The sequence below is a fragment of the Nicotiana tomentosiformis genome, chromosome 7, assembly GCF_000390325.3.
Source record: "Nicotiana tomentosiformis chromosome 7, ASM39032v3, whole genome shotgun sequence".
NCBI classification, from domain to species: Eukaryota; Viridiplantae; Streptophyta; class Magnoliopsida; order Solanales; family Solanaceae; genus Nicotiana; species Nicotiana tomentosiformis.
The window spans coordinates 9,683,217-9,691,232 of record NC_090818.1 but is presented as its reverse complement, the minus strand read 5'-3'; the positions used below and the strand labels follow the sequence as shown (position 1 = coordinate 9,691,232).

At 34.7% G+C, this 8,016-nt stretch overlaps 1 long non-coding RNA gene across 3 annotated transcripts; it reads left to right on the top strand.

Moving 5' to 3' along the window:
- The first annotated feature begins 739 nt into the window (after positions 1–739).
- Positions 740–4,361, top strand: LOC138896418 (uncharacterized). Of its 3 annotated transcripts, none has more exons than XR_011409502.1 (4): positions 740–966; positions 1,154–1,217; positions 2,041–3,769; positions 3,845–4,361. It is a non-coding gene; the product is annotated as an uncharacterized lncRNA (long non-coding RNA). The 3 variants fall into 3 exon arrangements; XR_011409503.1 differs by having other exon boundaries at positions 741–966; positions 2,041–2,494; positions 2,918–4,361; XR_011409501.1 differs by having other exon boundaries at positions 742–966; positions 2,041–4,361.
- The last annotated feature ends 3,655 nt before the right edge of the window (positions 4,362–8,016 follow it).

Below are 8,016 nucleotides of genomic sequence, written 5' to 3'. Positions count from 1 at the left end.
TGTCTTGCTGCCACGTTGGGCCTTTAGGTTTATCCAAAATATACTAATTAATCACCAATATCTTAATTAATTATTAATCTTCCACTAAAATCAATAGTTACCCAATTATTCACATAATTAAGAATTATCTCAAACTACTTAAAATACTACTTACTTTTAACATACTTTATACATCTTACTATCATGGTCATACGGTACCTTGTATGACATTAGTCCATAAATACGAGGTATTGTAGCTTGGACCGTATTTTATCTCAGAATGTCAAACTTTGACAAAATTTATTTTTTTCTATTTGCTTACCCTCTAACCTTCACGAATTTACTTATCACTTGTTTGAAATAGCATAATGCTTATAATATCAAAATAATCTCATTCCCGAACTTACGTCGATTAACTTATGACGAAACTTTAACGTACAATACTACAGGGTATAACATCGTCGTAATATAATATTGCAGAGCGTAACATCGATGTAATACTGCGGGGCGTAAACTTTAATATATCACTTACTTTTTGGTCCATTTTATTATAATAATGATAACTAGCAACACACAATTATTCTTAATTCAATGTATGTTAAGTCCATAAAATATTCTAAGAGTTTGGCCAAACAATCAAGGGTTTTAGGATTTCAGATGATCTTAATTTTGCAAAATTTAGTAGATTTGGGAAAGGACAACAACAGTGAGTAACTATATGGGGAAAAGACAAGCCTCAAGTAAATTTCTATTATATAGAAAAGCAGGACGACCAAGGGTAAAAGAGTAATTTAGATATCTCTATTAAAATAATCACTTTTATCGTTGGGTGTTTATTTCTTGTTGTTTCCAGGTTTGGCTCTAGAAACATCCTTCTTCAATCTTTCTCACCCCCAAAATCAGACGCAAGACTACTCTTATTCCAACATCAATTTCATACTATTCTTTCACTTCTCTTCATCTTCGCATCTGGCGTTGTCGTTTCAGGTATGCTTGTCTGTTAGTAATTTTTTGCCCAAATCTTCTTCTAATTCTCTTAGAATTTTCCAAATTCATGGCTAATGTTGTTATTTTTCTGGCTATCTTTTCAATGTTCTTCGGCATTTCATTTTCTTTTTGTTTATCTTTTCGAACTTAATCTGTTGTTTTTGCATGATTTTTATTTTTTCTTCAGTCTTCCAAAGACTACCCTTTCAGTTCGTTTCGTCTACTCGGCTTGGGGATATAATTAATTTCAGGTTTGATTTTCTTATTTTTTGCCAAAATTTCTTCCATTTCTCTTTTGTCTTCCCAGTTTTATGGCTGGAGTTAGTGACAATCTCTTCGGTGTTCCCCATTTTTATTAATTCATATTCTTGGAAGATAATATGAATTTTCAAGTTGGTAATTAGTTGAATTTGTCATCAGCTAAAACGATCTCTTATTTTAGCACATTTCTGACACATGATCTATGCATGTTATGTGTCAAGACAACAACTTAAATTAATTCGCAGACTTTTGAGTATAATTCTTCTTCTGCTACTTGAAATTATGGTACGAGTCCTCATTTTTTTATTTTTTTATTCGAGTGTATTCTATGTTTTGGAAATTTATGCATTGCTACTGTGAAAGGATTACCTACAAAATGTCATCATTGGAATTTGATTTCTTTTTTTATGATGCCCCTCTTTTGGAACTCCGAGCTTAGGCCTTTAGATATATAGCATAGTACACATTAAAAAGGAGATAGAATGGATGTCGATGTCAATTTGTTGTGTATTTCTCTCTTTATTATTTGTCGATCAAATGGACTGTTGTGACAGAATCATATTCCTGGGTAATGTACTTTTTCAGAGTGTTTAATAAATTAATAAAAGGTGATTGTATATGCTTTGTCGTATAGAGATGAAATGTTGTTGCATTCAATGTTTTCTGAAGTACTACGTTGTATTGATTAAAATTAACTGTTTATTACACCTAGCTTTATAACTTCCTATCTGAACATGTTACTGCAAATTCTTTTATTCATGATTACAGATAAACTGTTGTCAAAATAAAGTTATTTGTTTTCGTTATTTTCAGGAACTCTGAATTATAGTGAGAGGCATCGTCAACCTAAAAAGATAAGTTTATGCTATTTTACTTGACAGATATATAACTGATAAAAACTATTATTTTGTATGTGCCATTGGAATGAATGAAGTGTACTTTGTATCATTGTTAAGAAATTTATGCTCTTTGTATTAGTAATACCATAATATAATTTATTTCGTTTATGTTTGCTTTGTCGTGCAAGCTTTGAATGAGACTGTACTTTTCATTGTCTTTATCTGGTGTTAGATTTAAATAAACAATAAACAAAATTTTCTTGCGAAAAGTTTGTAAACCATAATAGCCCTTTGAGCTTAGAATTATTAAGGTCAAAGTATATATGAATTCTGGGATGAATTTAAGACAATGTGAGACATCTATATCGTCGTCTTTTTGAACATTCTATTGTTAATAAATTCAAGTGGTATTTCATCGTCATTTTATTGTCATAAGAAACTCATCTTTCTCTCTTCAAAGAGGTTATAAAGTATAGTTTCTTATTTTCAATATAGTCTATAGCACTACGTTTAATCGTGATTATGTGAACATTTGTCTAGGCTTCTGGCTTATCTCAGTTGGTAATTAATTTAGTTAGACAAATTTGTCAGATACATAAGAGCTTGAAGTTATAATGCAATAATAGATACCAACTATCGTTAATCTACTTGAGTACAACTTCTTATAATTGAAAATTGGATAATCGCATTAGAGAAACTACTGCCATGTACTAAGTTTAGGGCAAACAACCTACTTTTTTCTTGGCCATATTGACGTCTTCCTCTGCCGCCTTTACAAGTATACAAGGCATCGTTATTAGTAGCATGCTCCGATAGAATTCGTTTCTAGACTAAGAAATGAAAATGACAAGGACGAGATACTTTTAGCAAATAAGTTCACTTAACAATTTTTAGTTTAGTTTTTTTAAGGGTAAACTATCTTCTATTTTTTGCCTCTTTTTCAGTTTACCGCACTTAAACTAAATCTTATCTTTTTCATTTACCTTGTGTGATTTTTAAGAACCTACTCAATGCTTAAACTTTTTCAAATTAGAGCCTTACTCCGTTTAAAGAAGTTTAAATAGTACTCCCCTGAGATATCATATGATGTCGGAAATATTTGTCCTACTACCTTAATAGGAATTTTGATATGCTCTTGGGTTACTTTAATTATATTGGTCTACATGGCAGTTTGAAACTTTAGATTGTGATTTCGAGTATATCATTCGAATAAAATAAATCCAAGAGTTGCATTTTGTTAGTTTTTAAGGTATCAGTATAGTATGTAAAATACTGAAGGAAGATCATGATTCAACCTATCATGACAGATTAGTTTGTGAGAATGAGATTCTATTTAGTTTAATATTTCACCATCCATTTGCTATATGAATTCCCTTCTACCAAAAAATCTTCAGTACAAAAACAAAACTTTTATATCTATTCTCTTAAATTATACAAAAGTGTTGACATGAGCGGTTTTGATTTTGATGATTGACAAAGGAACATATGCATGAACCAGGTCCATGGACAGTGTACAGAAGTGGCCGGCAGAATCAAGGCATGCACGTGAAAGGGATAAGTATAAGTGGTTATTTTTGATAATCCCTCAACGAAAAGGTTGCCTATTTGATAAGGAGCAGGACTCATTACTTGAAGAGAACTCTATCCAAAATAAGAAAAGAGTTAGAAGTTGAAGATAACTAAAACTCTTCCACCAAGGAAGAGTAAAGCATTAGACTTCTAGTTAATATTTATTTACTAACTCTATATATATATATCAGTTTTGTTCTCTTTTACAGGCGATGCACACATACTGAAGTTAAGCACGAACTGAGAGCAAAATAGCAAGGCATTTTTTGAGCAATTCCTGTGAGATTTAAGAGTACGATCCTGAAGCTACACGAACCAGATTGAAGAACCAACTCCATAAAGAGTTTTATGTGTCTTTCTTTATTTCTAGTTCAAAGTGTAGTAGGCGTTTTGAGTTGTACCTTTCATCTTTCTAAGAAGCAAATTATACTAGGTACCTGAGTTGTATCTTTCAAGTTAGAGGTAACTTGAAGTTGTTGCAACAGTCTGTGGTGTGTTGCTATAAGGGTTAAAGTTAATCCTTAGGTTTACGAGAGGTTGTAAACTCTAGTTGTATTGTTCAAGTTAGAGTTAACTTGAAGCAGTCGCAACAGCCTGTGGCTGGTTGCTACAAAGGTTAGAGGTAATCCTTAGGTTTGCAAGAGTTTGTAAACTTTGTTGTTGGCTTAGAGTTGTAGTGAAGTGTTTGGAGAATATCCTACTGGGTAGTAGGTCATGGTTTTTTCACCTTTTGAGCCAGGTGTTTTCCACGTAAGAATTCTTGTGTTCTTTACTTTCTGCATTATTTATTCCGCAACTGTAGTGTAAGGAATGTATAAAAGAACTAGGTCCTTTGATAATCCAGTGCACGCGAAAATCAAACATCACACAAACCACCTCCTTCTTGTATGATATTGAAGTATAAAACATCAATTGGTATCAGATCCAGTTATCCTTAAAGAGGCTAACACATTAGGAAAATATCAAGATGAGTGCATTACCTGAAAACTGTAAAGTGCAATTCACCGCTAGGCCACCACTATTCAATGATCACTGCTATTCTTTGTGGAGGGAGAGGAGAAGAGATCACTTGTAGATGACTGATGGATGCTTCAAATGTGGTAAAAAGAACCACATGATCAAGAACTGTCCTACGTGGGAAGTCGAGTGGAAAAAGGAGAAATCTGAAAGAAGGAACATGTTCATGACAAGAAGAACTACAACAAAAGGTCATCCAAAGCAATGGTTGCTACTTGGAAAGATAGTTCAGATGAGGACACTGATGATAATACTGAACGAGCTCTCATAGCAATTCGAGAATCTGAAGATAAACATGATGAAGAATCCGAGATAAGTTTTCTGGACCTTAAGGATAAAATTAAACTCCTTTCTAAAGATAGACTATCAGAAGTGTTGCTAACTTTAATTGATGAATCTAAGAATATAAGTTATGAAAAGGAACAACTGTCTAAGGAATGTGTGATTTTGAAAGCAAAGTGTAAGAACCTGGAACTTAGGGTTAGTGAGACTATAAGTAAAAATACTGCATTAAAGAACCAGGTTCATGCATTTGAATCAAATGTCTTAGAACTTAGATCTGAAAATATAAAGTTAAAGTTAGGGAAGGGAAAAGAGATAGCAAGTGATATACAACTCAACCTAGAGGATGACTTAAGGAAAGTTAAATATGAGCTATACAAAAAGGAAGAAAATGTAAGAGTTTTGAAAGAGGACTTAACAAAGGTTAAACATGAGCTTGATAGAACATGTAAATGGAACAGGTCCTCCAATGCACTTTCATGGCTACAAGAACACCATAGTAGCAACAGAAAGGGACTTAGCTTTGGGAACTCTGCACCTAAATGGGATCCCAAAAATTAATACCTAACACTCCCTGAGAATAAAATTTGCACACACTATGAAAACACTGGTCACTACAAGAGTGAATACACTGCAAAAGAAAAGGCAAGTCAAAAGAACAAAGAATTTGTTCAATGGAAAAATAGGCTACCATGTTGGGCTAAAAAGAATTTGATTCATCCTTTTGCCTATACAAAGGGACCCAAACTAATTTGGGTTCCTAAGACTAACCCCTTATTTCCTTTTGCAGGTCAAAGTGAAGGGGAACAGCCAAATATGGTACATGGATAGTGGTTGCTCAAAGCACATGACAGGAAGCAAAAGCCAGTTCCTTTTACTTTAGGACCTCAAAGGAGGTAATGTCTCCTTTGAAAATGGGAAGAAATGTGAGATCATTGGGGTTGGAAAGGTAGGTAAGACTGATTCTCACTCTATTAAGAATGTCTGCTTGATAGATGGTTTAAAATACAGTCTAATAAGTGTATCACAATTGTGTGATAGAGGTAACTTGGTAGCATTCACCTCCACCAAATGTTTTGTGATTAATCTTACCACTGACAAGATTGTTTTGCAGGAAAAAAGAGTGAACAATATATATATTGTAGATCTGTCCATACTTTTAGAAAATGAACTCACTTGCTTAAGTGTGTTGGACAATGATCCCCTCCTTTTTAATTTTAGTTGATTTCGGTCAATATTTTTGATAAATGGGTCCGGATCCGTATTTTGACGGTCCCGGTGGATCCGTATCGAATTATGGGACTTGGACGTATGCTCGGAATCGAATTCGGAGGTCCCTATCTCGAGTTATGAATTTTTGATGAAAATTAAGAGTTTGAAAATTATTTATTTTTAAGAATTGAGTGATGTTTGGCATTGTTAGAACCAGGTCCGTATTTTGGTTTCGGAGCATGGTATAGGTTCATTATAATATTTATGACTTATCTGTAAAATTTGGTGAGAAACAGAGTTGGTTTGACGTGATTCGGACGTCCGGCTGTGAAGATAGAAATTTTAAAGTGTTCTTGAGAATTTTATTTGATTTGGTACTAAATTCGTAGTTCTAGATGTTATTTTGGCGATTTGATCGCGCGAGAAAGTTCGTATGATATTTTTAGACTTGTGTGCATGTTTGGTTTGGATCCCCGAGGATCCGGGTGAGTTTCAGATAAGCCTCGAGATGTTTGGACTTTGGAAAATCTGGTTGGCTGCAGATTCTGGTGCCTTCTGGATTCCTTCTTCACGTTTGCGAAGGCACTCTCGCGAACGCGAAGTAGAAACTGGGATGACTGATTTTTACACTTCGCGAACACGAAAGCCTGGTCGCAAACATGAAGTGATGGGGGATTTACCCTTCGCGAACGCGACCGGCTCATCGCGAACGCGAAACATACGAGACCTGGGGGAGGGTTGGTCATTCCTTCATCGCAAACACGAGCCATGTATCGCGAACGCGAAGGCCAATGGGGGGTAGCCTACGCGAATGCGAAGGCTTGGCAGCCAATGCTCTTCGCGAACGCGATGCACACTGTCGCCCAACACTTAACAGAATCCAAACACGGGATTTAGCCAAAATAATTCATTTTCTCAAAAACCAAACGGTGAGAGGCGATTTTCAAGAGTCATTTTCTTCCCTAAAGTGTTGGTAAGTGATTCTAAACCATTGTTTTTCAATTATCAATTACATTTTATGAATTATCAACCTAAAATCTAGAGTTTTCATTGTAAAATTAGGGGTTAGGGTAGAAACTAGGGATTTCGAAAAATTGGGGATTTAGACCTCAATTTGAGGTCGGATTCCAAAACCAAGTATATATTCGGGCTCGGGGGAGAATGGGTAAATGAATTTTGGTCCGAACCTCGAGTTTTGACCAAGCGGGCCTCAGGTCGATTTTTTTGACTTTTTGGAGAAAAATTTGAGAAATTAATTTTTATGCAATGTAATTGATTCCTTTAGCAATATTTGATATTATTGAGTCATTTTTGAATAGATACGAGTGGTTTGGAGGTGAATTCTAGAGGAAAAGCTGTGATTGAGAATTAAGTGGCATTCAAAGTAAGGTAAATGTTGTGTCTAACCCTGACTTGAGGGAATTAGGAACCTTAGACTATTTGCTATGTGAAATTCATGCGAGCGGCGTATATGTGAGGTGACGAGTACTTATGCGCCGCCAATTTACCTATTTTCCATGTTTCTTCTATTTTTCTTATATTGTCTCTTTCCTATGCTTAATTGCTATGTGTTTATACTAGTGTTGTTAAATTGATCGTTCTTATTATGTTTACGGATTTTCTGGTGATAATTGAGAATTTATTTCAAAGCTGATATTGATATTGTGGAACCAAATATTGAAGTAAGGCTTGTACTTGTTATTCTATCTCTCTGTTGTTATTTATGCATTGCATTATGGTAAGGGAGAGTGTTAATGCACGAAGGGTAATGTCGTGCCATACTGTGAGTGTTAATGCACGGAGGGTAATGTCATGCCATACTGTGAGTGTTAATGCACGAAGGGTGATGTCGTGCCATATCGTGAGTGTT